This window comes from Mesocricetus auratus, unplaced genomic scaffold, assembly GCF_017639785.1.
Source record: "Mesocricetus auratus isolate SY011 unplaced genomic scaffold, BCM_Maur_2.0 Super-Scaffold_100009, whole genome shotgun sequence".
Taxonomy (NCBI): Eukaryota; Metazoa; Chordata; class Mammalia; order Rodentia; family Cricetidae; genus Mesocricetus; species Mesocricetus auratus.
This window is the reverse complement of record NW_024429193.1, coordinates 574,035-601,018: the sequence shown is the minus strand read 5'-3', so window position 1 is coordinate 601,018 and position 26,984 is coordinate 574,035. Positions and strand designations below refer to the sequence as shown.

The window sequence follows — 26,984 nt, the reverse complement described above, 5'->3', positions numbered from 1 at the left end:
CCTCTGTTCAGATCAGCTGTCTCTGCTGGTTTTGCCAGCCCATTCTTTGCCAATTTGCTCTTCGCTCCTCTCTCTCTGTCCCTGCGTTCCTTGGATTCTGTTCAGTATTTAACTGTGGGTGTTTGCCTCTGCTTCCATCAGTCACTGGATGAAGGCTCCAGGATGGTTATAGACATCAAGTTCACTATCAGGAATAGGCATTTGAGGTGGTCTCTACTCTATTGCTTAGCTTGTCAATTGGTGTCATCTGTTTAGATTACTAGAGGTCACAATGGTGCCTGATCTGTCTTATAACCTATGACTCCCTCTTCCCCCTATCCTACCCCCCCAATCGACCTTCCTGTTCCTCCATGTCCTACTCTCTCTTCCACTTCTCCCCCTCTCTATTTCCCTGGTCCCCCTCCCCCCGACCCCTCGCCGTGTTCCCCATCTGTTCAGGGGATCTTGCCTCATTTCTCTTCTCTTGGGTACCATGTATGTCTTTTAGGTTCTTTCCTGTTTCCCAGACTCTCTGTCAGTGGAAGTGCAGACTGGCACTCTCCTGATCCGTGTTTAAAATCCATATATGAGTGAGTACATACTATGTTTGTCTTTTTGTGACTGGGTTACCTCACTCAGGATGGTTTCTTCCAGTGCTATCCATTTACCTGCGAATTTCAAGATTCCATTGTTTTTTTCTGCTGAGTAATACTCCATTGTGTAAATGTACCACATTTTCTCTATCCACTGTTCAGTTGAGGGGCAACTAGGTTGCTTTCAGGTTCTGGCTATTACAAATAATGCTGCTATGAACACAGTGGAGCAGATGCCCTTGTTGTATGAATTTGCCTCCTTTGGATATATGCCTAAGAGTGGAATTGCTGGGTCTTGTGGTAGATTGATTCCCATTTTCCTGAGGAATCTCCATACTGCTTTCCAAAGTGGCTGTACGAGTTGGCACTCCCACCAGCAGTGGAGGAGTGTTCCCCTCTCTCCACATCCTCTCCAGCATAAATTGTCTTTGGTGTTTTTGATTTTAGCCATTCTGACAGGATTAAGATGGTATCACAGAGTTGTTTTGATTTGTATTTCCCTGATGGCTAAGGATGTTGAGCACTTTCTTAAGTGTCTCTTGGCCATTTTAGCCTCCTCTATTGAGAATTCTCTGTTTAGTTCTGTACCCCACCTTTTGATTAAACAAAGATATTTTAATGTTTTGAGTATCAAGATTTAAAGGATCCCTATGAACACATTCTGATGACACGTCATGGAAAATGTGGTTTTGTCTGTTTCAGACAATTCTTTGTTTTTAAATTTTTATTTATTTTTTATATTAACTTTTTTATTTATTTTTCAGTTTAAATTTAGATAAGAAACAACGTTGCTTCACAAGTCAGTTCCAGGTCCCTTTCCCTTTCCCTCCCCCTCCTCCCGTGCCCTCCCCCCAACCCCCCCATTATCCCCTCATTCCCTCAGGGAGGGTGAGGCCCTCCATGGGGGTGTCTATAGTCTGTCATTTCATATAGGGCAGGGCCTAGACCCTTCCCCAAGAGTTCAGGGTGAGAGTGCACCTCACATTGTTGGATGGGAGTCCAAAGTCCGTGTGTATACTCTGGATGGGTACTGATCTGCTGCCCAAGGCTCAATAGATTACCTAGGCCTCCTCACTGACACTCACATTCAGGGCATCTTGATCAGTCCCATGCTGGATTCCCAGGCTGATGCCTGGGATTCAAGAGTTAACCTTTGTCTGGTCAGCTGTTTCTGGGGGTTAAACCAGCCCAGTCTTAATCCCTTTGGTCATCAGTCCTCCCTCTCTGTTACTGGCTTTCTTGAGTTCAGCTCAGTACTTAACCGAGGGAGTCTGCCTCTTCTTCGACCAGCCACTAAATGAAGTTTCTGTTTCCCAGACTCTCTGGCCATGGGATTGTAGGCTGGCACTCCCCAGATCTATGTCTAAAATCCATATATGAGAGAGTACATGCCATGTTTCTCTTTTTGTGACTGGGTTACCTCACTCAGGATGGTTTCTTCTAGTGTCATCCATTTGCCTGCGAATCTCAGGATTCCATTGTTTTTTTCTGCTGAATAGTACTCCATTGTGTAAATGTACCACATTTTCTCTATCCACTCTTCGGTTGAGGGACATCTAGGTTGCTTCCAAGTTCTGTTTCAGACAATTCTTAAAGGGCTTTACTGCTTTTTTTTTCTTGAGGTAGCTCCTGCTTCCTTTAAATGCATTTACTTATCCCTAAGATTATTACTACAACAACACCATTTGCATTATACGTAGGGAAAAGCAGAAATAATCATTTGGGAAAATTTATGAAATATTATCCATGTTGGAGATGAGATATGTTAATAAGCCAATTTACTTTTCTTCCTGGAAAAATTTTTCTTGATGATTTGTCCTTTTTCTTCACATGTTTTTTTTTCCAGTGGTCTTCAGATTTCTTAGCTGGATATCTTCATTCTCCTGAAAATACAAAAACAAATCGCTTCCCCAACCTTTAATTTTGGAGAGATTCCCTTTTGGCAAGTTATATCTGATTAAATAAAAGGCATTTGTTAGTTTTATAGGTTAGTTTATATAGCTATGATGTTTGATGAGCCATCACCATCTAATCGACAGATATTTCTTGTTCAAATAAAATCTTTTTCAATTTTGATGGTACCCATAGCTTTTCTTCACCTATGGAAACAAAAGCAAAGCCTCTTCCCCAATGTAACATATATCCTAGTTTCCCTTCAGAGGTCAACACATGTTTAAAGTATACAGGTTGATTTAATTCTGCAGTTTTTTTCCTATTATCCAATGTCTCTCCACAGCTGTCATTCCTTTTTTCATTAGCATTTAGAACATTCAAAGTAGAGGGAGTTAGGAGAAAGAGAAGGGGAGAAGAAGAGAGGGGAGGAGGGCATGAGGGACCAGAAATATTGAGTTGTGGGGAGAATCAAGGAGAGCAAGAAGAGAGGTACCTTAACAAAGGGAGCCATTATAGTTTTTAGAGAGAAATCTGGCACTAGGGAAATGTCCAGAGATCGTGAAGGATGACACCAACTAAGAATCTAAGCAATAGTGGAGAGAGGGAGGGAGAGGGAACTGGGATTAATATGTAAAATAATATTGTTTCTAATCTAAATAAAAATGTATATAAAGAAAATTCACAGTTAATAAAGCATTATGCAGTCTATTTCTGGGGAATCTTTATTACTCCTTTCTGTTTATTTAGCATAACTTTTAGAGCTCTATTTCATTTTCTATAACTTCCTGTCTTAGAGGATTGTGTGGTATATATATGATAAGCTTTATATTGTAATAAGCAAAAAAACTGCTTCATTTTACTAGAGGCATATGCTGGAGCAGTTCCAGCCTGTCCCAGTGGCTGCAAATCCACAGGCAAGCAACTTTTTCATGAAATTGTGCCCCAAAAGTTTGGTGCCATGTGTAGCATCCATTCAAATTGGTCTTAATAATAAAAACTTGGAGTCAGATATTAGGGGCTGGAAGCTGAAAAAATTCAGAGAAACAGAGCAGTCAACCAATAGAGTTCTTACCTCTACAAAATCCTCTTACTGAAAAGAGAGCAAACTCCTGTCTCCTCCTGCCTTATATTCCTCTCCTCACCCAGCCATATCACTCCCTGTCTGTCTATGGTTAACTAGTGACTAGCTCCACCCTCTGATCTTCAGACAATCTTTATTTGTTAAAGTACAAGCTAGATATCACCACAGTAGTCTTTGAGGTTTGAAAAGTCCCTGACATTTACAGTTGGCTCTCTCTCTCTTTTTCAGACTCATGCCTATGGATCAGCATGTAAGTTCTCAGCTACTGCTCCAAGGCTGTGAGGATCCTCCCCAGGATGATTGTGCACTATAACCCTCTGGAATTGTTTGCCCCTATAAACTCTTTCTTTTATAAGTTGCCTTGGTCATAGTATGTCTTCCCAGCAATAGACAAATAACAAAAACTACAACTGAACATTAAATGTCTTTTAGTATAGCTCCTTTCAAATGCCTGACTGATTTACTGTTAACAATTCTAGAGCCACCTGCCATTCATATGGGACTCCAAACAAAATCCCATTGCCATCATGTTTACTGAGGGCTAGTATATTCCATACTGTCCTAGTTTTTGGCCTTTGTTATTAGAAATAAATTTTAATCTACTGAAAGTTCTAATACTTTTCAAGAGAATAATATATATATATATGTATATACACTTATTTTTATCTTACAAACATTCAAGAATATCTTTGCACATAGACATATTTATCACTTAGGTTACTAAGTTAGCTTTGTGTACCAAACAGTCCTAGCTTCTCATTCTGATACAGCAAATCAAAAAGAAGAAAGGTAAGCCTTTATAATTTCTGCCTCCTATGTACTCCACTATTTCCCAATAGTACCCCAACTGGCAACAGATAAAGTATTTCTCAATAATCATAACCCACACTAAACATTATTCTAACAATAGAAAATGAGTAATTTCCTTCTGGGTGTTGGCAAAATGTAATCTCACACAGTATTTATTCAACCTTATTCTGAACAGAATGATAAAGAAAATTAGTTGAAGGTTTAAAGATTGGAAAGAAAGAAGGAAAATTTCTCCATTTTATAGCAACCAAATTTTCTCTATTAGAAATCCTAGGGAACTTGCGATAAAGCTTACTGAATAAACAGGTTGACATGTTCACACCTTTAATATAAAATTCGTGAAAAAATAGATATTTCTGTGAGGAATAGATAACTAAAAATACGATTAAAAGCCAATACCTTCTGCCTAACTGTATGAAGATGAAATAAACAAATGTACAAATAAGAGTAGACATTGTGAAAAAAAGGTACCAAACACTAAAGAAAATACACCATGTCACAGATAACAGAAGGAAATGTAAGGGATGGAGAGATGGCTCAGAGGTTAAGAGTACTAGCTGCTCTTCTAGATATCCTGAGTGCAATTCCCAGCAACCACATGGTGATTCTCAACCATCTGTAATGAGATCTGGTGCCCTCTTCTGGCCCACAGGCATGCATGCAATATACATAATAAATAATTATTTTTTAAAAAAGAGGAGGAAATGTCTTGCTTGTTAACAGATTGAGTTAGGATTAATAGTTGAGATGTTAATTCTTCCTAAACATATATGTTGATTCCATACAATACAAATTAAACTCCTGGAAATATTTCAGCATATGCAGCTGAATTGATTCTGGAGTTTATAAAATTGGAGAACAAAGCAGCCCAAATGATTTTGAAAGGAAAGCATATATCTAAATTTTGATCTACAGCAACAAAGGATGATGAAGAAATACACATGTGTAGAATAAACAATGTTACTAAGGTCTTAGTGTCATGCACATAAAATTCCAGCGACTTAAATAAAATAAATTGTAAATTATCAAAGTCTAGCCCAAGATAAAGCTGATCATTTGTATGTGATAAAGAAACCACTTTTGCAATTAAAAATTATTTTTACAGTTAAAAACTTCAGTCCTGAATTGACTCACTAGTAAATTGGAAACAATATCTTGAAAATAATTACATTCTTTTTCTCTGATACTAACTTTTAGAATAAGTTTTACATAACAATATCCTTAGTGCATAGTTCATACAGGTTTTTCTATAGTTCTATTATTTTAATGAAAGCACTGAATAATCTCTTTTCAACTTTTTCATTTCATTTTCTCATCTTACTATTGAACTATTGATATGTTCAAAAAATTTTACCTTCTGTTCATATCTGTTAACTCCATTGGATAAAGAAATGTTAATTCATTCTTACAGTGAGATCAAGAATTGTAAACATAAATAATATACTTTCCAAAATTAAATAAACAGGAAGGAGATTTACAGTGTTTTACATTTTTAGAAAGCTTTTCATAATGTGACTGAGTAGAAATTAATTGGGCTTTTATAACTGGTTTCATGTCAGTGACTTGCAGTCTATAGTCTTAGTAGAAGTCTGAAAAAAATTTAGCTTTGCATACATCTGAATAAAGATAGTTTTTACTAAGACTTTCTGGGTCTTTACAATTATTAATGTTCAATGCTATTTCACAATGCTACAAATGAGTATTACCTTTCCAGTTACTTACAAAACAGAACTGATACCTTTTAGTCAGCTGAATCACAGTGTGTTCTCTCCAGTCTTATTGAATATTTTACTTATAATGTTCTAGCATCAAACTTGAAATCTCCTGTTCATAGCAAAGTCACACAAATGTGTTTCCTTGGCAAGGTCACTGCACATTGGAAGTATAATTATGTGTGTTTTCCATCTAATCATACAAAATATAAATTTATGAGTTGATATTTTCAAAAAGATAGAGATTTCCACAACTTTATCAAAGACTATCTAAACTAAAATTGACCATTTAAAAATTTTTTAGTTGAGGGATGATTAAGAGGCTGTGAAGAAAGCAATGTCCTTCTGTGGTAGCAATTTCACATTCTTCCATCTCTCCAACCTCCTAGTCAGGATGCAGTCACTATTAAATGTCAATATAGATAAAAAAAACTTTTGCCTTAGACAATTCAACAATGTGTAAGTATGCATCCCATTAGCCAACACACTTCAAGTTGCCTGTCAAAAATAGCACTATCCGCGTAAGTGAAGAGAAAATGTAGAAGCAAACAATCCCCTGTGTTGTTATACAAATGGGTGGGCTACACAATCTCTTAAATTGTTTCAGGAATAGTCTCAGTCTCCAAGATCAGACTTCGAAAACTGTTAGCTAATACCATTTCTGGACATTTCTGTGGGTTAGAAAATGCTGCATTTATGACGTGCTAAAATAAGTTTCTTAGTCCTAGATTTTTGCTTTTTTTTCATGGTTATAAATTCAGGGCTTTTCAAATCCACATTTAAACCAAAAGATCCTTTTTAGTCCACCAAAAAGAACTCTCTATTGCAACCTTTATTCAGTTGTGAGAGCCAGCTGAAGTGAAGTCACCAGGGGCCAACCATGCAGGGCAGAAGAGCACCCCAAAGCCTTCAATAGGCACAACTTCTAAGACACTTGGTAGGGCCTCCTTCTATGACCCATCATCTATCACTTCTATTTCTCTTGCTGCTTTTTTTGAAGTTTGTTTCTGTGCCACGCTACTTGGTGTTCTGTCCTCAATTCCCTTGTCACACAAGAAAAGGAAGAGTTCCATCCGGCAGCATGCTTATGGCAGCTCTTGTTCCCAGGTTGATTGGTTGATCGTTTTCTCTGTTTTCACATCTACAGACCTATCAGTCAACAATAACCAGAGCACACCTGTGCACCCTGATGCTATTCTTTCCCATGGGTATCGAAATCCAGGTCTGATGAGTGCCCATGTGACCCAGCCCATCACTTAAGGAGCATTTCTGTCTGGCAGTCATTTTTTGGCTTGCTGAGTTTATGAATAAGCATTGCTCAGAAGTAGTATCTGCCTTTTTATCTGCAAAGGTAGATTGTCTATTTGAAAAATAAAGGTAAAATTTCCCCACTAAGAAATAATTGTGACATTATGCAAAGAACATCTGCTCACTCAAATACCACTTTAATCCAATGTAGTCTGGTCCGATACACACAGCCTCCTGTATTGTGATTGCACTGTGATGGGCATTGTGTACACATGTGGTTGTTTTGATGGATAACACTGATTGTCAACTTGACAGGATCTGTAAGTACCTAGAGTTGGTTAATTAAGATGGAAAGACCCATCCCAAATGTGGGTGGCACAATTCCATGACCTGTAGTGAGCTAAGCACCTGTATCAATCTCTTTTTCTCTGCTTCGTAACTCCGGACATAACATGTCCAGCTATCTCCTTCCCTGCCTTAATAGACTACATCCCACTACACTGAAAACCAGAAAACTAAAAACAAAAGAAAACAAAAACAGCAAAAAAAAACAAACAACTTTTCTTTCTTAAGTTGCTTTTGTTGGATATTTTATGACAGAAATGAAACAATATACTACCGTAGCTAGTATATTTGGTGAATAAAAACAAAATGGAATAACAAGTACCATTCTTAGTAGAACTAGAGCACACTGGTAAGCAGTTTGCAAGTATATTTTAATCAGAATATTAAGGCAGCTTAAATTATAACCCTTTACCAGTAAATTGGGTTTTCTGGCTCACAAGCCTCAGACACCAGGTGACACATAAGATTTTAACCTTGGTAGATAATTACCATTCCTTACATTGCTCAGGTTAGTGTTTTATTCCAGGAGAGATGTATCTTCAACCTTTAGATGCCAGCTCTCTGGACCTTTCAGAGCTCAGCCAGGGTCACTTTGACCTTAGCATTGCTTATGCTGGTTTTGTAGACAAGGCTCAACAAATCAAAACTGATAAACAAGGAATCCTTAAGAGCACTGTATCTCTAGACTTCATAAATGACCTGGGTTTGCTCCCCTGCACTGGAAAACAAAGTTCACATTGTATAATAGAAAACCATCAGGCCATGTTTGTCAGATGAAAGGAGATGAAGGAGAAATGACTACAAATTAAGTGCATATCTAGTAGTATGACTTACATTGATGAGGAATAATGCTGGTGTAATTCAGAAAATAATAAAACTATGGAATCCACAGGAGATAATAATGAATGTTGAATCTCCAACTATGATCGTTTAACTGTAAGTTATGTAAAGAGACGATCCTTATAAATATAGTGTCCTGCTAAGATATGTAAGAGGAGAGGTCACTGTACTTTCTTCTAAAATTGTTCTTCAAAGTGTATATACATATTTACATATATATGTGTGTGTATCCACAGAGAGGAGAGGAAAACACCAAGGATACCATAGTGGAATGCGTGTGCATTTGCATGGGTAGCTTTTTTTAAAAATATTTTTGTGAATTGTTTAAACACACACCCCCCTCTCTCCAAGAGAAATGCTTTGTGGGCATGAGGGCTAGAAAGTAACTGCTGTTTTTGTTTTCAGTCTAAAGTAGTTATTTGGCCACATGTTGGAGTCTGCTGTGGCATCTTATTGATATTTTAGCTACCTTGTTCTTCAGGTTCAGTCCTTGGTAGTAGCATTAGAACTCAGTCCCCAAGTTCAGGAATATCTTATTACCACAGTTCCTACTTGAGGTTTTTTAATTTGATTGTAGATAGTCAAAATGGCATACTCCTAGAAGTGGAAAGATTTCACTCTTGATCTAAAGTAGACTATGTTGTTTAGTAAACACAGAGAAAAAAGTAAAAGAAAATAGAAACCTAAGGGTCTCAAAACATTTTCACTTTTTTGTGTTCTAGAAATAGAAGCAGTATTTCCAAATTTAAAAATAGATAACATGTTTTGTTTTGGTTACAACTAAAGTCACAAAAAAGAAATGTATATGGCAGCTGGTAAAAATAAATATGAATGTAATTGAAAATAGTTAATTAACTCTTAAAAATATAAATAATAAAGGTCATAGATAAAAAGGAAAATGAGGTCTTAAAGAAGTTTACAGAAAGTAAAGTGACTTCATTAGACCTAGTTATTCTTAAAAGGATCCTGATGCTAGGAGTTACTGTAACTAGAAAAAGAAACTAGAAACAAAGTATTATCCAACAGAAGAGAAAAAGCAAATTCCTTGTTCCCAGAAGGGGTTACATTCCAGGAAGCTGTTGGGACCTGGTCTTAGAGCTAGGAATAAAGAATCATTAGTAAAGCAAGGACCACCAGTAAAACAAAGACAACCACTGTTCCTGGCTCTCACAACTTAACTACAGACTTGAAAAGTTGCTGGGCAAGCTTGAGAGTGACAACAGTGTAGGTGAGATGCACTGACTGAGTGTGCCCAAAATTGTGGTGATATGACTGGGGCAGAACAGCTACAATGAAGCAAATTTAGATGAGATAATTAATGGGACAGTAAACTGATTTGAGGCCCAGTAGACACACTCATAACATTATAACTCAGCCTAAGCACTTGGGAGACATTTTTCCTGCCTGTGTTTGGAATGCTCAGAGACACTGACTGCAATACATCACACTGTAAGATAACTCTCAAGGTGTTGACAAGGGGAAACGTGTAGGAGAAAATATCAAAGATTTGAAACTGAAAAAGGAAAGTATAGTGAAAGAAGATTTTTAATCTTCCACTTTATTTCATACATGCTAGAGAAATTAAAAAAGAACAAAGAGAAAGCCCAGTCAGCTTGTGCCACAAATCAACAGTGTTTGGTCACTGTGAGGCCGTCAGGTAGGATTCTGCATTGCCAACTGGAGTTCTTCTACAGCAATGCACCAAGGGTGATCACAACTGGGCCGACATGTGACAAGCAGGAGTGTTTTCTCAAAAAGTCACTGTCTTCTGAAAATGGAGCCACCTTATGAAGCCACTGTGTCTCTCCTGGGTTTGTTCCAAGAGGAAATGAAGTTGACAGGAGAAAGCCTGCATGCATATCTCTGTGGGAGTGTTCACAATAGCCTAAGTGAATAGATGAATAAGAACATGTGGGGACAATCGTCACAAAAGATAACATCATGCCATTTGTGGGAAAAATATGGCCTGCATTATAAACTGAACAAAAACCAGAAAGACAATTATCACATATTCTCTCTCTTATCTCTCTAATACTGTAACTTAGGAAGAGAAAGGCAACATGAAAGCAGTAGACTGACTTCCAAGAACGCTGCCACACTAGGTTGGGGAATAAAAGGGAAGGAAAGAAAGGCAGTGAAACATGTACAAAGCTAGGGATCTGTCAGCGAGTGACACAGTGAAACCTACAGATGAACAAATCCCAATTATTTATTTTGCATAGTGGATCATTGCCAAATGCTACTACTTTTTAAAAAACAATCTTATTTTACATATCAATTACCCCATTCCCTCGCCTCCCATCCTCCCATGCCCCTTACCGATCCCCCAAACCACTCCCCATCCACTCCCCAAGGATAGTGAGATCCTCCATGGGGTACCATCAAAGTCTGTCACATCATTTGGGGTTGGGCCAAGGCCCACTTTCGTGTATCTGGGCTGCAATAGTATGTAGAGAGCTGAGAAGTGCCGCACCTTTAAGATGGCGCTGGCTTCTGCCTTCTGCTAGCCTGATAGTAAGTGCTCTCTGTGATAAACAACTCCTTATTTGGTCAAGGCTGGATATCAGGCTTGCTTCCTCGTATGTGGACCTATCTGCTATCGCCACATGGCTTACCGGGGTTAGCCGCCCAAGGGCCTTTTTAAGCTGTGGGCGGGCACTCCCTGGGGTCAGAAGATTTGTTCAAGGTTCCTGAATAAACTGCTTGGGGAAGAGTCCCAGTGTTGAGTCTTCCTTGCTGGTCGAGGCGGTCGTGACAATAGTATCCCTCCACAGGGATTGGGCTCCCAAAGTCCATTTCTGCACTAGGGATAAACCCTGGCTTCACTGTTAGAGGTCCCATACACTGCCCAGGCTTCCTAGCTGGCACCCACATTCAAAGGGCTTGTTTTGGTCCAATGCTGGTTCCCCAGCTTTACGACTGGGGTCTCTGTGTTCTCACTAGGTCAGGTCAACTGTTTCTGTGAGTTTCTCCAGCATAGTCTTGTCTTCTTTGCTCATTTATTTTGCCTCTTTACAACTGGATTCTACAAGTATGGCTCAGTGTTTAGCTGTGGGTGCCTGCTTCTGCTTCCATCAGCTACTGGATGAAGGTTCTAGGAATGGCAACCAAGGTAGTCATTAATCTCATTGTAGGGGAAGGACACCAAAGGCAGCCTTTCCACTGTTGCTTAGATTCTTTAGTTGGAGCCATCCCTGTGGATCTCTAAACGTTTCCCTTGTGCCAGACTTCTCTCTAAACCTATATGGGCTCCCTCTACCAAGATATCTCATTTCTTTATATATATATATTTTTTTATTTTTAAATTTAAATTTAAATTAGAAACAAGGTTGCTTCACATGTCAATTCCAGGTCCCTCTCCATTTCCCTCCCATCCTCCGTGCCCTCCTACCAACTTCTCCAGTACCCCCTCATTTCCACAGGGAGGGTGAGGCCCTCCATGGGGGTGTCCATAGTCTGTCATTTCATCCAGGACAGGGCCTAGACACGCCCCCAAGTGTTCAGGGTGAGAATGCATCTCTCATTGTTGGATGGGAGTCCAATGTCCATTTGTATACCCGAGATAAATACTATTCCTCCCCTGTCTCAGCAAATACTACTACTTAAAGCAGAATTATGAGCTGTTCAAGTGATATGCAGAATGCAGTTTTGCAGTCTCAATGAATATGCTATGCAGAGATGCTGTTTTGTTTTCTGAAAACAACATCTCACTCTGAAATGCAAGAGGTTGTTGCACTCATGGCAATGCTTGCACTTCAGCCTTCCAGGTACCCAGGTACTACTGGGTTATAGGTCTGAGCAAAAGTGGCTCATCTCCCCTGAGGGTGACTGCTTATTATGCTTGTTACAGAGTACCTGATCTACAACTTAAGTTACCTGGTAAATTCTGGGACTCTCTCTCTCTCTCTCTCTTTCTTTCTTTCTCTCTCTCTCTTCCTCCTCCCTCCCCCCACCTTCTCTCCCACACACAGAGAGAATTGAGACTAACACTCTACCACTGAGCTATATTTCCAACATTCTTTTTTGAGAAGGGGTCTCACAGAGTTCTCCATGACCCCTTGAACTCAATAATCCTCTTATCTTATCCTCCTAAATAGGATTTCAGGACTTCACTGTCCTGCTACATTCTTTCTAACTTTCTTTATCCAAGGATAAGTCCTTTTTGAAAGTAACTTACACTGGAGCTTTCACAACATTCAGCAAGTTCAGAAAAATACATCCTGGGGAAGTAAGGTAGACAGCTGAAGTTCCTGACTGAACTTTTTCACCAAGGCTGAGTCTACTATGTCTAAACTTGCCATAGCTAAATTTGTGGCTTCTTTTTCCCACTGCAGACACTTTTACATCATAGGATAAACAATAGTATTAGCTGTTAGAAATGGTTCAACATCTGTCTGTTCCCTTGGACACAGTGTCTTTACCACGAGAATGTTCTTTTGTTCATTTGCCTGCTAGCCACAGTGTAAAGAGAAGCTTTTTTCCTTGTGAGAAGCCTTCCCACCAGCCTGGTTCTAGAGCCTCATCAGTCCCAAATAAACACACAGGAGGCTATATTAATTATGAAGCTGTTGGCCTTGCTTGTTTCTTACTGGCTAGCTCTGACTTAAGTAATTACCCCATAATTGTTAATCTAAGTATGTTTCTTACCGGAGAATAGTTCCAGGCTTCCTACCCCAAGGCGTTACATCTTGACTCTCTGTATGTTTCTCCTACCCACAGTCCTTCTGGTCTCCTAGTCCCTCCTATCTTGATTCCCTATCGGCCAGACAGTGCTTTATTGACAAATGCACAGGACTTCCCCCAACATTAGTGGGAGCAGCCCACCTCTAGGAAAGATATTGAAGTTGTCAAGTTTGTGTCCAAAGTTGGGAGGTAGAACACCTACTTCCAGAGCTGCCTTAGTGAGTTTAAACAACATGTGACAATTAACCAATAGACCTACATTAAAAGGTCTTGAAAATACCACCTATGAGGTACATTTCATCTTTCTCTTTGTTTACCCAGGAAAAAGGAAAAATAATAATATGTATTGCGCGAATCAGAGGCTTTAAGGTTTTTGACTAAGCTCTCCCAAAATAATTGCAATCAGTGATCAAATGATAAAATGAGAATATGAATTCACATAGAAAAGAAAAAGCTCACAGCAAGCCTATGCTGGTGGTGAAATAAATATTTGCCTTACCAGGGACAACTGGGCAAGGACAGACACTCTGTTCCTATTCTTTTTCAAATTCACCAACAAGAAAATAATGTGTGAAGACCTTAGTTGTAAAATACGTTTAGCAAATACATTAGCCTACATCGTTTGGTATCCAGAGACCAGGACTTTGTAGATATATGGGTCATAGTCTTGTACATGAAAATGTCATGAGAACTTCATCATTGCCAACGTATAAACAGATTTAAGTAACAGGGAATGATTTTCTGTAGCTAGAAATGTTTTTCAACTGTTACTTCAAATACTGCATTTAACCCAAACAGAATAGACCCTAGTGCTTGAGGGGTTGCAAGATTTTCTTTCCCAAGAACATGGACAGATTGCCTGTGCATCTCAATCATTCATATTCTTTTTAATTATTAGAAAGGAAAGTATTAAGGTATATGATTCCTGAGATATATTCAACAATATAGACCTTTAATTTTTTAATCTTCTCAATAGGTATCTATGATTTCAAAGTGCATATGTATATTATATTCTGTGGCAATGCTTAGTTCTTCCTGCTATGTTATTGTTGTCTGAACAAAGAATATTTCAAAATTTATAACTCACATTTTATTTCAAATTCCTTAATCACAGGTATCTCTGTACTTCCTAATATTAAAACTTTTAATATGTATCTATGATACCATGCTACATGGTAGAAATCTCAGGAAACAAAAATAATCTCAGCATATATAAATACAAGAGGGAAGAAATTCTTCATATTTTTGTAGAATATGCAGGGCTAAAATGGTCCAACAATAAGAATGAATATCTCTGAGTAAAGTGCTGATGTTGGTATTGAGCCTCCCAAACAGCTAGGGCCAACTGTTGATGCCCAACATGCAAAATCATGCTTTCACTGTCCTTGGTTACTAAGGGGCTTTGGAGTAGTTGTTTGCCAAAAAGACAGTACTCAGCCACTATTTTGAAAATAAATCTGGAAAACAACAAGTTTCCTGCTGAGTCAGAGACCTTTTCAGTTGTCTTGAATAAAGTTCATATGGGAATCATTTTTCACCTCAGCTACTTTTAATTGGTTTCTTATCACAAAAAGGGAACTTGCCACATTCTATTTTTAACCACATGGATTTTTTTCTTGCTCATATTCTTTATATATATCAATTAGCTCGCTAGGAAAAACTTACTAAAATGAACTATAATATCCATAAAAAATAAAAATAATTTGTAAGACCAAAATCAGTCATTCTGTAATTACTAGTTTCTTGATATCAAATGAGTTCCTTAATTTGACTCAATCTTTTTTGTCTCTAATATGCAAAACAGGAGGAAATACTAATTTGCTTGTATCCCAGGGACATTGTGAGTATCAGATGAAAGGATACAGCAGTCTTGACAATTGAATCACTTGTACACACACATGTTCAACCCAGCCAGCTTTGTGTACACAGTATCCCTTACTATTTTTGATATGTTCCTAAGTCAAGAATTTGCCGAATTAAATTACATTTTCTCTTAGAATAAGCATGGAAAAGGAATTTTGGGTCACCTGTCAACATGGTAATTGATAATGACTGTCTAAAACAACATTGTGGGAAAGACTGTGAAGAAGTTTTAGGTTTACTAAAGCAACTTAATATAAACTAAATATAGTATTTTCCAGGCAGGGTTATTAATAATATAAACTCTCTGTACAATATTGACAACATATCCAAATCATTTTTCTCTTGATTTTGAAATAGAAAGAGAATGTTGGATACTAGATTGGTTTAGCTGTAGGGTCACTGAAAAGCAAGATAAAACATGCACTTTTTGGCCATAGAGCATCTCACTCAAAGGGAAAATTTCATCTTCAAGGACAGTTCTTTAGGAAAAGATGCAGATAGATGAGTGTATTTTCCTGTGAGAAGCTCCTCGAAGGTTTTCAGGAACTGTGAAGAACAAATTAAAATCACTGCTGTTTTCATGATTACAAATTACTGTTAATGTATTCCAGAAACAGTAACCCAAAAATACTTTGTCCCAGAGTGAGGGTCTGAGGGAAAGTTGACGTTTTCTAAGCGATCAGCTTTTAAAATTACCTATTAAAGAATGGTCATGAGAGTTATAGACAAAGCCACTGTGGATTCCAGACTATGGAAACTAAGTTATCTCATATATTATATTAATTCATTCCCCTTATTTGTTGGAAGCCCTTTATGATCAAAGGTTGCCCCCATAATAGCATGACAGCTCACTCCAAAGCTGAACAACATGAGGGAGTCCCTTCTCAGTGAGACTTCCTGCTGTTTACCCACCCATATCTCGAGAATGTCTTAAGGCCCAAAGGACTGACCTTATCTGAAATCTAAGCCAGGATGTCTGATTTATCCTCTAGTGTGATCCTTGGCACAATTTCCTGCTAGAAGCCTTTCCCCCTCTGTACATATAGTAACTTAGAGCTTTGCTATAGGACTCTATTGCTACATACAAAGTCTTATGAGCATGCCACTTAATGCAAATTAGGACCTGCTCCCAGGCTCCCCTCGTATATATGTCCTATACTCTGGATTACATCTGGATTAAAGTTGAGCAGATTCACTGAAGTCATATCCCAGAGGGCTATCTCTATCATATCCACAACCTTCCAAACCCTGTTCTCTGCTTTTGCTCCCTTCCGAGCAACTGATGATCCCAAGGACTAAGGAGAGCCAAGGCTGCACAGCTGATACCTGTAAACAGGGACTCTCCATGATTCTAGGGGTCTGTGGACACCCCCCCCCCGCTGCCAGGGAGTAATAGCATTATTTGCTTGGCTGTCTTTCAGAGGAGCACAAGTTCCCCTCCCCCATCAATGATGGTCTTTCTTCTCTCTCCCTCTACATTTTCTATAGTGGGATATTCTGCTTCGCACAAGTATTCTCCCATTAATGTTTGCACACTTCACACACATTGGTCTTGGTCTGTTTCCAGCAGCACTCACCACTCTGAGGCTCAAGGGCAAGTGGGGCCTCTTGCACCAGTAGTGTGCAGCGTGTACGTGGCTGCCTCTTACAGACTGCCAGTTTCCACCATGCATGCAGAGGACCAGGGGCCCCATAACCACATGTCCACTGCTGTATTGCGAGTTGGGGTTACAGGTTACTAAGTGCACTCGCCCCTTGTGAGGATTCAACCCTGCCAACTAGTTCCAGCAGATCTTCCTCACTCCACATTCCTCCAGTCTCCTCCATCCCTGCATCATTTCCCTCCCCCTACTTCTACCCATCTACCCATGCCCCTCCCCTGCTGCCCTTCCTCTATGGGTGCAGGCACCTGGTGGGAGGGTGAGAAGAGGGGTTCTACCTAACCCCCTCCTTGTTTGTAAGGCTTGGCATGTAAAGTGACTTGAACACCTGCCTGATTGTTATAGCCCCTCAATGGGTAACCCAGCAGCATTTGCAAAAAATCTTTGGCTCTCTGGCCAAAGGAGCCAGATATCTCTAGTATGCTTTCCCCCACCTGCTAGTGCTCCACCCCGTGGATGTCCTTCCCTCCACGAGGGGGTTCCTCTCCTGAGAGGACTGCTGTTCCTTTTGGGGGTGGCCACCCCTCCCTGCAGCACCTGCAACTGTTATTTCTCCCCTTGCGTGCCTTTCTGGCCCCCACAGTCTGATGTACCACATGGAGATCTCCTCTCCTACACTGCCTAATCTCCCAGGAACTACAATCCTGTCTGTGGATGTCTAAAAGACCCACTAAAACTCTTTTCTCCATATCTTAAAATTATGTTGTTAACTCCTATCTCAGGATTTATAGATTGCACATCAGGCAAGATTCAGAATCTGTCCTCCGGGTCTGCAGATATTCTCCAGATTAGGGCAGATAGTCTTACTGGGGAGGGAGTCCTTCATGTTGCTGAACTTTGTAGAGAGTTAGCCAGACCATGATAGACTGCAACCTCTGACCATCAAGACCTCACAACACTTGTTAACATTCACTGATTCATCCATCCATCCATCCATCCATCCATCCATCCATCCATCCATCCATCCATCCATATACTCATTCAGAAAATAATATTTGAACTCTTTGACAATAACTGTGAGAAATAAAAGTAGTGGTCTACAGAATTAGAAAAGCTTAATTCTCTAGTTTCATAGGACTGACATCTGCACAGAGAAACTCTTAGCTGCTAGGCAACTGCATTTGTAGGGCATTTTCAAAGGATATAGAACCATGTGGGGAAGAAAATTATAATGGGAAGCTGGAATTCCACGAGGTCAAGGAAAACTAAATAGAGGCTAAAGGGTTACTATCTACTAAATGTGTGAGTGAAAATATAGGAAGTATTTTTCCAGAGGGAAACAATTTCTAAATGGGATAAAAGAAATGAAATGAACAGAACCACGTCAGGTTCTAAGAAAGTAAAGATGGTCAAAGTCAGGCACAGTGTGTCACCACGTTTGAGAGTCAGTCAGGAGAATCCCGAGTTCAAGGTAAGCCTATGGTAAAGTCTATGTTTATAAATAAATGAGGTTGATGAGAAAATGAATTACACAACCTGATTATGGTTTTAATGCTGGTAGTTTTTTTTTCACCTAAGACTGGAAAGTTTTGGACACCCATCCCTGAATAGACTTCAAAAGTATCTTCCTTTTGCATTGATTCTTTGTTTTGCCATGTTAGTAATGAATCTCAAAACACTCCTCCATGGCATGAGCCTAGAAGATGCATTCCTTATTCAAGGGAGTAATGCAAGCAGTGTAGAAATGTATACTAAAAGTATATGGGATGATCAAAGAGAGAATAATAGAATTCTCAGTAGGGACATCCTACTTCCAGTTCCTGGTTGACATGATTATGCAAATACCTCAAACTGAGACAAATCTAAATGCCCTTCCCCAGCATTAGCACTCTGTAGTGTCTACTGAGGTATTCTTCAATGAGGTTACTTCCTAGCCACTATCCCTTGTATTCTGTTCTGCTTCCCCCTTTTCCTTCTGGCAGTAAATCTCTAGTCAGGAATCTGGAGAATCTTGCCATGTTGAATTTGTGATCTCAGACTTACAAGTTTTAGGACTGTGATAAACACACACCTTGCTTATGCTGCTTGGTTATGGGACCCTGCCTTCCAGCTTGACTGACTATCTCTGTGTCTGCTTCCTAGGAAACCCAGCCTGCAAGAAGATCTCTTCACACCACCACTGAATCCTTTGTAGGATGAGACCTTGAACTTAAATGAAAATGATGGAACCTATTGAAACAAATAAATGTCATGCATAAAGATCCCAATATGCTTAAATGTATTCTGAATTGAAACCAGAGATTTCCATTTAGAAAACATCTTCTCAGCCCAAATTACTCTGAAGAGGTAACTCCCTTGTGAGCTCAGGGCTATTCATCACATTCATGACCTGGGGAGATAGTATGCAGGTTCCCAAGTTTCTGGCAGGTGGAAATGGGGAGATTGTCATTTGCAGAACATCCTGTCCCCAGTGGTGCTGAGTCACTTAAACTCCCAACATCTGTGCAGCTTCCCCTACGGCCGCTTTCTCACAGTCAGAATTCAAGATGCTGTGCAGTGCTGAGACAGGTGATAAGGAGAGCCTCCTGAGTCAGGAAACCACAAATAATTGCTGAAGCCTCAGGAAATACAGTAGTTCCCAACAAAATCTTGTCTACTTTGAGCAGAAGTGAGCCCTTCACTCAAAATTACTTGAAGAGGGCAAGGTGTTTATGGAAATATAAAGGGGTCTGGATTTTGTCTCTCTTTTTGTCTCTTTTATTGAAAGGGATTTTTTTTCCTCCTGATTGTGGTTTCACCTCCCACTACTCCTCTCCACCTCCCTTTCCATCTGGATCTACGCCCTTTCTGCCTCTTATAAGGAAACATACAGGTTTCTAAGGACGTGTTACTAGCTAACTCTTACATTTTACAGTGACCCATGTTTCTTATCTTCCCTCTGCCACGTGGTGGTAACTTTTTCAATATGGCATGTTCACCTTGCTCCTCTCTACATTTTTTGTGACTCCTGAGACTACAGCATTCTCAACATTCTCTCTGCCCCCCCAATCCTGCATCGCTATCAGCCAATCATTTTCTCATTAATAATGAGAGCAACACATATTCTTGTGTGCAGAAGGATTATTCCACAGTATTTCCCTCTTTTTATATATGACAAAAAAAGCAGTTACCAAAGAAGAATTACAGTTAAAATATCCAGTCCATTTGTATTTGGCAAAACTAGAGAAAATACTCTATTACCTATCTTATCTTTGAGAGTGTAAAGTTTTATACCTAATTTATTTTTTATCACAGCCAAGGAAAACTATGGTTAATTATTTAGTCTTTAACTACCTCAAAAGAACCCAGAAGGGTTTAATGTTCTCTAATGACAAGGACATCTGGCTATTTGGACAGTCACCAAAATTCTTCTATAAGATTGGGACACCCAACTGTGGCCTACAGGCCTTGTATATATGATAGACATTTCTGAGAAACAAGGAATTTTGAAGCACTGTCCTACCTTGTTTTGACAAATTTTTGCAGTTGTGTTTTTGTATCCTAATTGTTCAGTTTGGACACTATACTGTCAGCAATAGAGGCAAGGGTGGCTACTTTGCCCAAATGGCTAGTTTTGCCATAAGGAAGACAAACTCCATATGGAGGTTCTTTGATGCCCATCACCTTCTTTTGAAGTAAATTGGTGCTGTCTGGAAGAGAGATGTCTCACTATCATAAGAAGTCTTACATTATTAAAACATCTTAAATGCCATATTGTGTAAGTCCTTGAAGTGTTTGAAGACCATCTATCTATCTAAACATGTTTTTAACCTTGAAAACATACACGATATGATTACATGCTTGATCATTATATATGGCTAACATTCTTTATTTCTTAATTATATATTGCATTTTTAAATGAGCTGCATAAATACAATGCCCTAAACAAAAGTATAAACATATATACAGCATAACAGAATTAACTTTAAATTTATATCAATTAATCAAAATTCATACCATTGTAAAATATTTTAAGATTCACAGTTGTTATTTGGATTAAAGTAGATTCAGTAAGCTACCCTTTTCCCTTTTCTATCTAATCATTTCTATATCATAGCCCCATTTTTTCCTTTATAAAGAAATCTTTGAATAATCCTTTGTTTAGTTTTTTTCCTATGACTGATAACAACTTGTAACTAACCCCCCTTAAATGATAACAGACATCCATAACTTGTCTGCTAGGGATGTGGGTTTTGGTTTTCCTAGACTGCTTTCTGTTGTCTGGGGGCACTGGATTCTTTGGAGGAACCTTGAGAAAATTAGGATGATTGGTAAGTCTTGTCTGGAGTGTTCTGTGAAGCTGTATCATCTCACTTAGCAACCTTGAAGCTGTTCTGGACGCTGGATCACCTGGGCCATCTGTTTTTATTGGTGTCTGGTCCCCTTGTTCTGAAGATACATAAACTTTTAAAGGTAACGTACATATCTGCATTAGTACAAGTATAGACTGTGCCTTGTTCACAAGTCAAAGAGGTTTCTTTGTTTTATGTTTGAGCAGGTAAAATATATATTATGTGTCTTGTAGTTCTTCTAGGTTTATTTCTTTATGTTTGTAGTTAAGATTTTCAGGGGTTCTTCCCCTATCAAACATGATCTATATCAACCTGGCATGTATCCAAAGCCTTTCTTCTCCCATGAAAATAAAATCATAACCTTTTCGCCAAAGTGACATATCTTTTGACTTCCATTTTGAAGTCAAGACATTGTATAATATATAGGTTGGTTTAATCCAGCAATTTTCATAATCCAATGTATATTAGCATCTCCTTCATTAACAATCAGGAAATCTAAACACAACATAATAACATACAAAATCCAAACTCTGCATATTTTCCATCTTTATGTGACTTATTATATTTTTACTCTTTTCCTTTTTCTAAGGACTTTACTATTATTTCTAAACATTTTTAAATCTATGTGTGTTTCTACCCTTTCTCTTTTATGTGGCTAGCTCTGTATTCTGATCTTTATGTAAGCTTTATTAGATCATAAACAACCTACCACCACGTCTCTAGGGTTTTATTATTTGTACTGCATTTTTCTCTCCTATGCCTATGTATACTTTTAAACACATTGTAACCCCGTTAGAGGTTGTTTTTTAGCATATGGATCTCTTTACTGAGCACCTGTATTGTTTTTTTTTTTTTGATCACGAGACAAATCTTAAACTGCCATGTCAGGTGCTGCTTGTGTAGCATGAGAGTAGTGCATGGTGGCTGGAAGATGGCTGTTATCACACACAGCTGCTAAGATACTTGTCTCAGTACAGTGACTGGCATGAGAGACACAAGACTAGGACACCGCATTTGACTCTATTTTTTTCATGCTTATGACCATTTTTAACCTTTCACGGGTTTTATATGAATGCAGGTGCTAGATGTTTGGGCACCAGCTCCTTTAGTTTCTCTGCATTCCTTTGTTCTTTGGTCTTGTTGACTTAGAGGACATTGTTTTCTTGGTGTCCTCCATGCCTGCTGGCTCTTACACTCTTTCTGCCTCCTTTCCTGTGAGGTGGGAGTAGGGGGGAAGTTGTGTTTGTGGGTTTTCCCTGATCCCTCAAGGGAAGGATTTGATAGAGACATCACATTTAGAATTGAGGGTTCCAAGGTATCTCATTCTCTGTGTTATATCTGGTGGTGGCTCTCTGTATTTGTTCCTATATGCTGCACAAGGAAACTTTTCTGATGATGACTGACCAAGACTCTGATCGGCTTACTGGTGGGAATGGTATTCAGTTTCCCAAGTTGGAGTTGGGGGCTGGGATTAAGCAAAAGCAACATCTCTTTCCTTTTCAAATAGAATTTTTATTTATTTATTTATTTATTTATATTTATTTGTATGTGAGAGAGAGAAGGAGAGATGGAGGAGGGGTACAATGCATGCTAAGGTACATTTTTAGAGACCAGATGACAATTTGTGGGACTTGATTCTCTCTTCTACCTTTTGTGTTCTGGAGCTGAAACTCAGGTCATCAGTCTTGGTTCAAAATTCTGTTACCCACTGAGCCATCTAGACAGCCTGTGGATCTTCCCCTCCAAATGTGAAGATCAGAGGCAAGGACCAACATGTAGAGGTTAAGTTGACCTAAGTGATAATGGGAAGTTTCTGTTTTCACCTTTACTCATATAAACAACAGAGATGTGGAGAGACAGGCACACTGCTGTTTACTCTGCTGCCTCTTTTTGGAAAGACTCATTCAAATGAAATTCCACTTTGCCTCCATCAAAGTTTTTGGGAGGAGAGATTCCATTTGTTATCAGAAAGCACCCTGCACATGCCTTCTACCTTGGCTATGACTTTATTGTATATTTTAACCTTTCAACAATTACTGATTTTTAATTTAATGTACTCTAACTACATGAGTACTGTATTTATATCATTATGATCCTTCTCTCTCCCTCTATCATTGCTCCCTTTGTCCACTCTGTTCTCTTTTAGACTGATGACTTTTTTCATTAGTTATTGTTACTGAGACATGTCTCTCTAATCTGTTAGATGAATCTAACATTAGACCTATCAAATTACAGATGTCTACCCAAGTACCTTAAACAGTACCTGGGACAGATTTTACAGCCTCAAATCCCAGAACAGCAGTGAGAATTCCTGGGGGACATACTGTCTGTAGAAACTGATGGTCTGGTTAGAACTTTAGTGCTGTGGAAAACACTGGAATAGTACAGGTCCAGAGTCTAATTAGCTTATTTTGGGCTATTGTTGGCATCTCTTCCAATCCTTGCCCATCTCTGTGTCTGAGCTAACATCCTGTGATTAACAGATGAAAGTCTTTTAGAATATATCAATTTAGCAGACTACTGGCTTCCACTAACCCCAAAATCAAGAATCTCACCAGATAACACCTTAGGCCTATAGAAAAAGCTTCCCACACCTTTTTATAACATACCTGTGAAGGATAGTTTTGCATCATCTTGACACAAGCTAAAGACATCTGAGAGGAAGGTTCATCAGCTAAGAAAATGTCTCCGTTTAAGATCAGGCTATAGGCAAGCCTCTACTTTAGCTCTGGCCTCCAGCTTACTGCCCCGTTTAAGTCACTGTTCTCAAATCCTTCAATAATGAATAGTGATATGGAAGTATAAGCCAAATAAACCCTTTCCTCTCCATCTTGCTTTGGTCATGGTGTTTCATCTCAGCAATAGAAACCCTAACAAAAGCATTACTTCTCTGATGTACTGCCCAGTACATTTTAAATCTGCCTTGACTTATGACTTCCTTTGTTCTATAAAATGATACAACTTCCTCAAACCGTTTTTATGCTGGAACATGAAATTTAAGTTAACCAAAATCTGTGGTTTTTGACTATAGCCACTCAAAATAGTTTCAGAATATCTGATCTCTTATTACCTTTATGATGATATCTGTGGCTTTGGGATGACACCACTCTGGTCTGCTTTTGCCACAATGCCAGACCCACTGAGCGAAACGTATACCTAACCCATCATGCCCTCAAACTTTCACTCAAGCTGTTCCCAGTGTGGAAGATGTTTGCTCACCACTGTATGTATGACCATCTTCTTCTAAATCTCATTCTTTTGTACATGTCACTTCTTACACAGTGCCCTGAGAACTCTCTATCACTGTCCTGTGTCCCATAGGTGTGGCTCTTTAAAAATGCAATGTGCATACTCTGAGCTCATCGATTCTTTGAAGGAAGGATTCAAATTGTTTTCTCTTCTGTGCCCCTTGGAAAAGAGAGAACTCACGAACCAGCTTCTGTGCTTTTCTTTCTGTGCTTCTGTCCCCACTAAACTGATTATGCCTTTTGTGCCTTGCAAACATAAGAATGAAAATGTATTCATGAAACCTCAAAACAAAACATAAAATTAACATAACTTCTTATATTATACAAACAAACAAAAAGAACCCTTCAAAGTGGATCACTGACCTAAATATGAAACACAAAGTAGTAGAACTTACTGAAAGAAAGCTATATGACCTTCATATTAACAAAGGTTTCTTGGATGTATAATAATTCTTACACAAAAAATATTAGTCACAGGGAGGGCCTTACAAGTTGGCTCAATATGCAAAATGCTGCACAAATATGAGAAGCCAGGTTCAATCCCTAGCACCTAGCACCATGATGGCATATGTCTGTAACTACAGTGCTTGGAGAACAGAGACAAAAGAATCTCAGGGGATCGTGTTGAGCCAGTCTAGCCAAAACAGAAGCTCTGGGTTCAGTGAAAGCCCTCTTCTCAGAAAATAAGATGAAAAGGGATTGAGAAAGACATCCTGACACCAACCTCTGGTCTCCTACTCACATGCATGGGCAAACACACCCACCTACCCACCACACACACACACCAGTACAAGTATGTGTATGTGTGTGAACACCCATGTGTGTTCATATAAAACACAAATAAGAACACAATGATGAACTGGATTTTGTCCTTTTAACTACGAAATAAAAATTTAAAAACAAAATAAAATTATGCGCCATATACTCATGGAATATTTTCAACATATAAATTGGACAAAATGTTTGTGTTCAGAATGAGCCAAAGGATGCAAATCAGACAAAATATTTGAACAGAGACTTTACAGAAGGAAATGTTAAAATAGACAACTATATAACAGAAATAACTTGATCAGTTGTCAGAAAAATGAAAAGTCAGTTCCATGAGATATGACTACTTGTCCCTCATATTTGAGGACATTAAATGGAGAGTGTGGAAACATCAGAATTTTCATGTTTACCTGCAGAAGATACACATACTCTAGGGAGTTTTCCTTAAAGTCAGAGAATTTAAGACAAAAGCAACAAGCTAACATGTGCTTCTCATATTTCTGATATCTATTTCAAGAAAGCATCACATCAAAACAGACTGCTGTTGCTACTTACAACAGTTCTGTTATGTAATTTATTTAGCTACCCCAAATAGCAAACACTACAAATGTCCATTTATACAGGTGTTCACACACTGCAATGTTCCCTCTCAACACAAAAACGCAAGTTACCTCAACTGAATGAAGAACCTTCCAATTTAGTCTGAGTTTTATGAGCCCAAAGAGGAAATTCTAAAAGATGCAAAAACAGTTTTACTGCAACAAAAAGCAGGCTGTTGGTTGCCTAGAGAAAAGGGAGGGAAAGTAGATTGGAAAAGGGCATGAAGTGACTTCTGAAGTGGTAGAAAATCAGCATAGTCCTGAGCATACAGTAGCTGTGTGATAAGTTGCTTCATAAATCATTGTCCAATTCATGAAAGGGCTTAGAACATCAACTGACTTTGTATATATTCCCTGATGTTAGCTACTCTATGGTTTTACTCCTACCTACTCTGTTCTTGTACCACTATTTCATTATTTTGTGCCAAGGCCTGTCCCCTACTTATGAACATTTGGAGATTACAGTAGGCAGAATTCTGGGATGCAGTCAAGATCCTTGTTTCTTAATCACACAATCCCTCCAATTCCTCAAATACTAATCAGTATGTTACTATGAAGGGAACTTCACAGATGTAGCTAGGTCTCACTCAGTGGGTCTTAAGTTTGATGTACAGGCAAGTCGTCTTTACTGAGCCATTTAAACCCTTTAAATGTGAAGGCTTTTCCAACAGGTCCCAGAGGTGGAATGTATATATTCAATCCTAAGAGAGATGCATTATCTCATGGCTAGCTAGGATATGTGGGGCAGCAATAGCAATGACTATTGTCAGCTACTAGATAGTGATAGCAGATTGTGCCTTACAGCCAGTGAGGAAACTGGGGTTTCAGGACTCTCACTCTGGGTGATCTTGGAAGTGGATCCCATATCCTCAACCAGAACATTCAGAATGGAAATCAGCTTGGCTGCCATGACTGTTTCAGCCTGTGACATCCTGAGCTCTGAACTACGACAAACCTCTGAACACAGAATTCTTGGCTCACTTAAAGGTATTTCTAGCCGGGCAGATGCCTTTAATCCCAGCACTCGGGAGGCAGAGGCAGGCGGATCTCTGTGAGTTCGAGACCGGGCTGGACCGGCAGCCTCCAAAACAATACAGAGAAACCCTGTATTGTAAAAACCAAAAAAAAAAAAAAAGGTATTTCCAGTCTCTAAGTTTTCATTAGTTTTATAGCTTCACAAAAATAAAACAGGGATAGAGTATCTTACTCTTCTTTATAATTCATGGTTTCTCAAATACTAAATCCTCAAGATATTTTTTTTTAGAAATGATAGGAAGGATGAGAAGCATGCAGAGTGGAAATGGATGTAGTAAATACAATGAAAACATAAAGTAATCATATATTGTGAATAATCTTAAAAAATTCAAGTGCCTATGATTTACCTCCTCGA

At 38.9% G+C, this 26,984-nt stretch overlaps 1 long non-coding RNA gene across 1 annotated transcript in view; it reads left to right on the top strand.

Moving 5' to 3' along the window:
* The window catches only part of LOC121142258, a 49,914-nt gene extending 30,431 nt beyond the window's left edge, over nt 1-19,483 (top strand). Inside the window, exon 3 of the long non-coding RNA XR_005879234.1 lies at nt 18,791-19,483. This is a non-coding gene — a long non-coding RNA (uncharacterized LOC121142258). The remainder of the gene's footprint in view (nt 1-18,790) is intronic.
* Nucleotides 19,484-26,984: the final 7,501 nt, after the last annotated feature.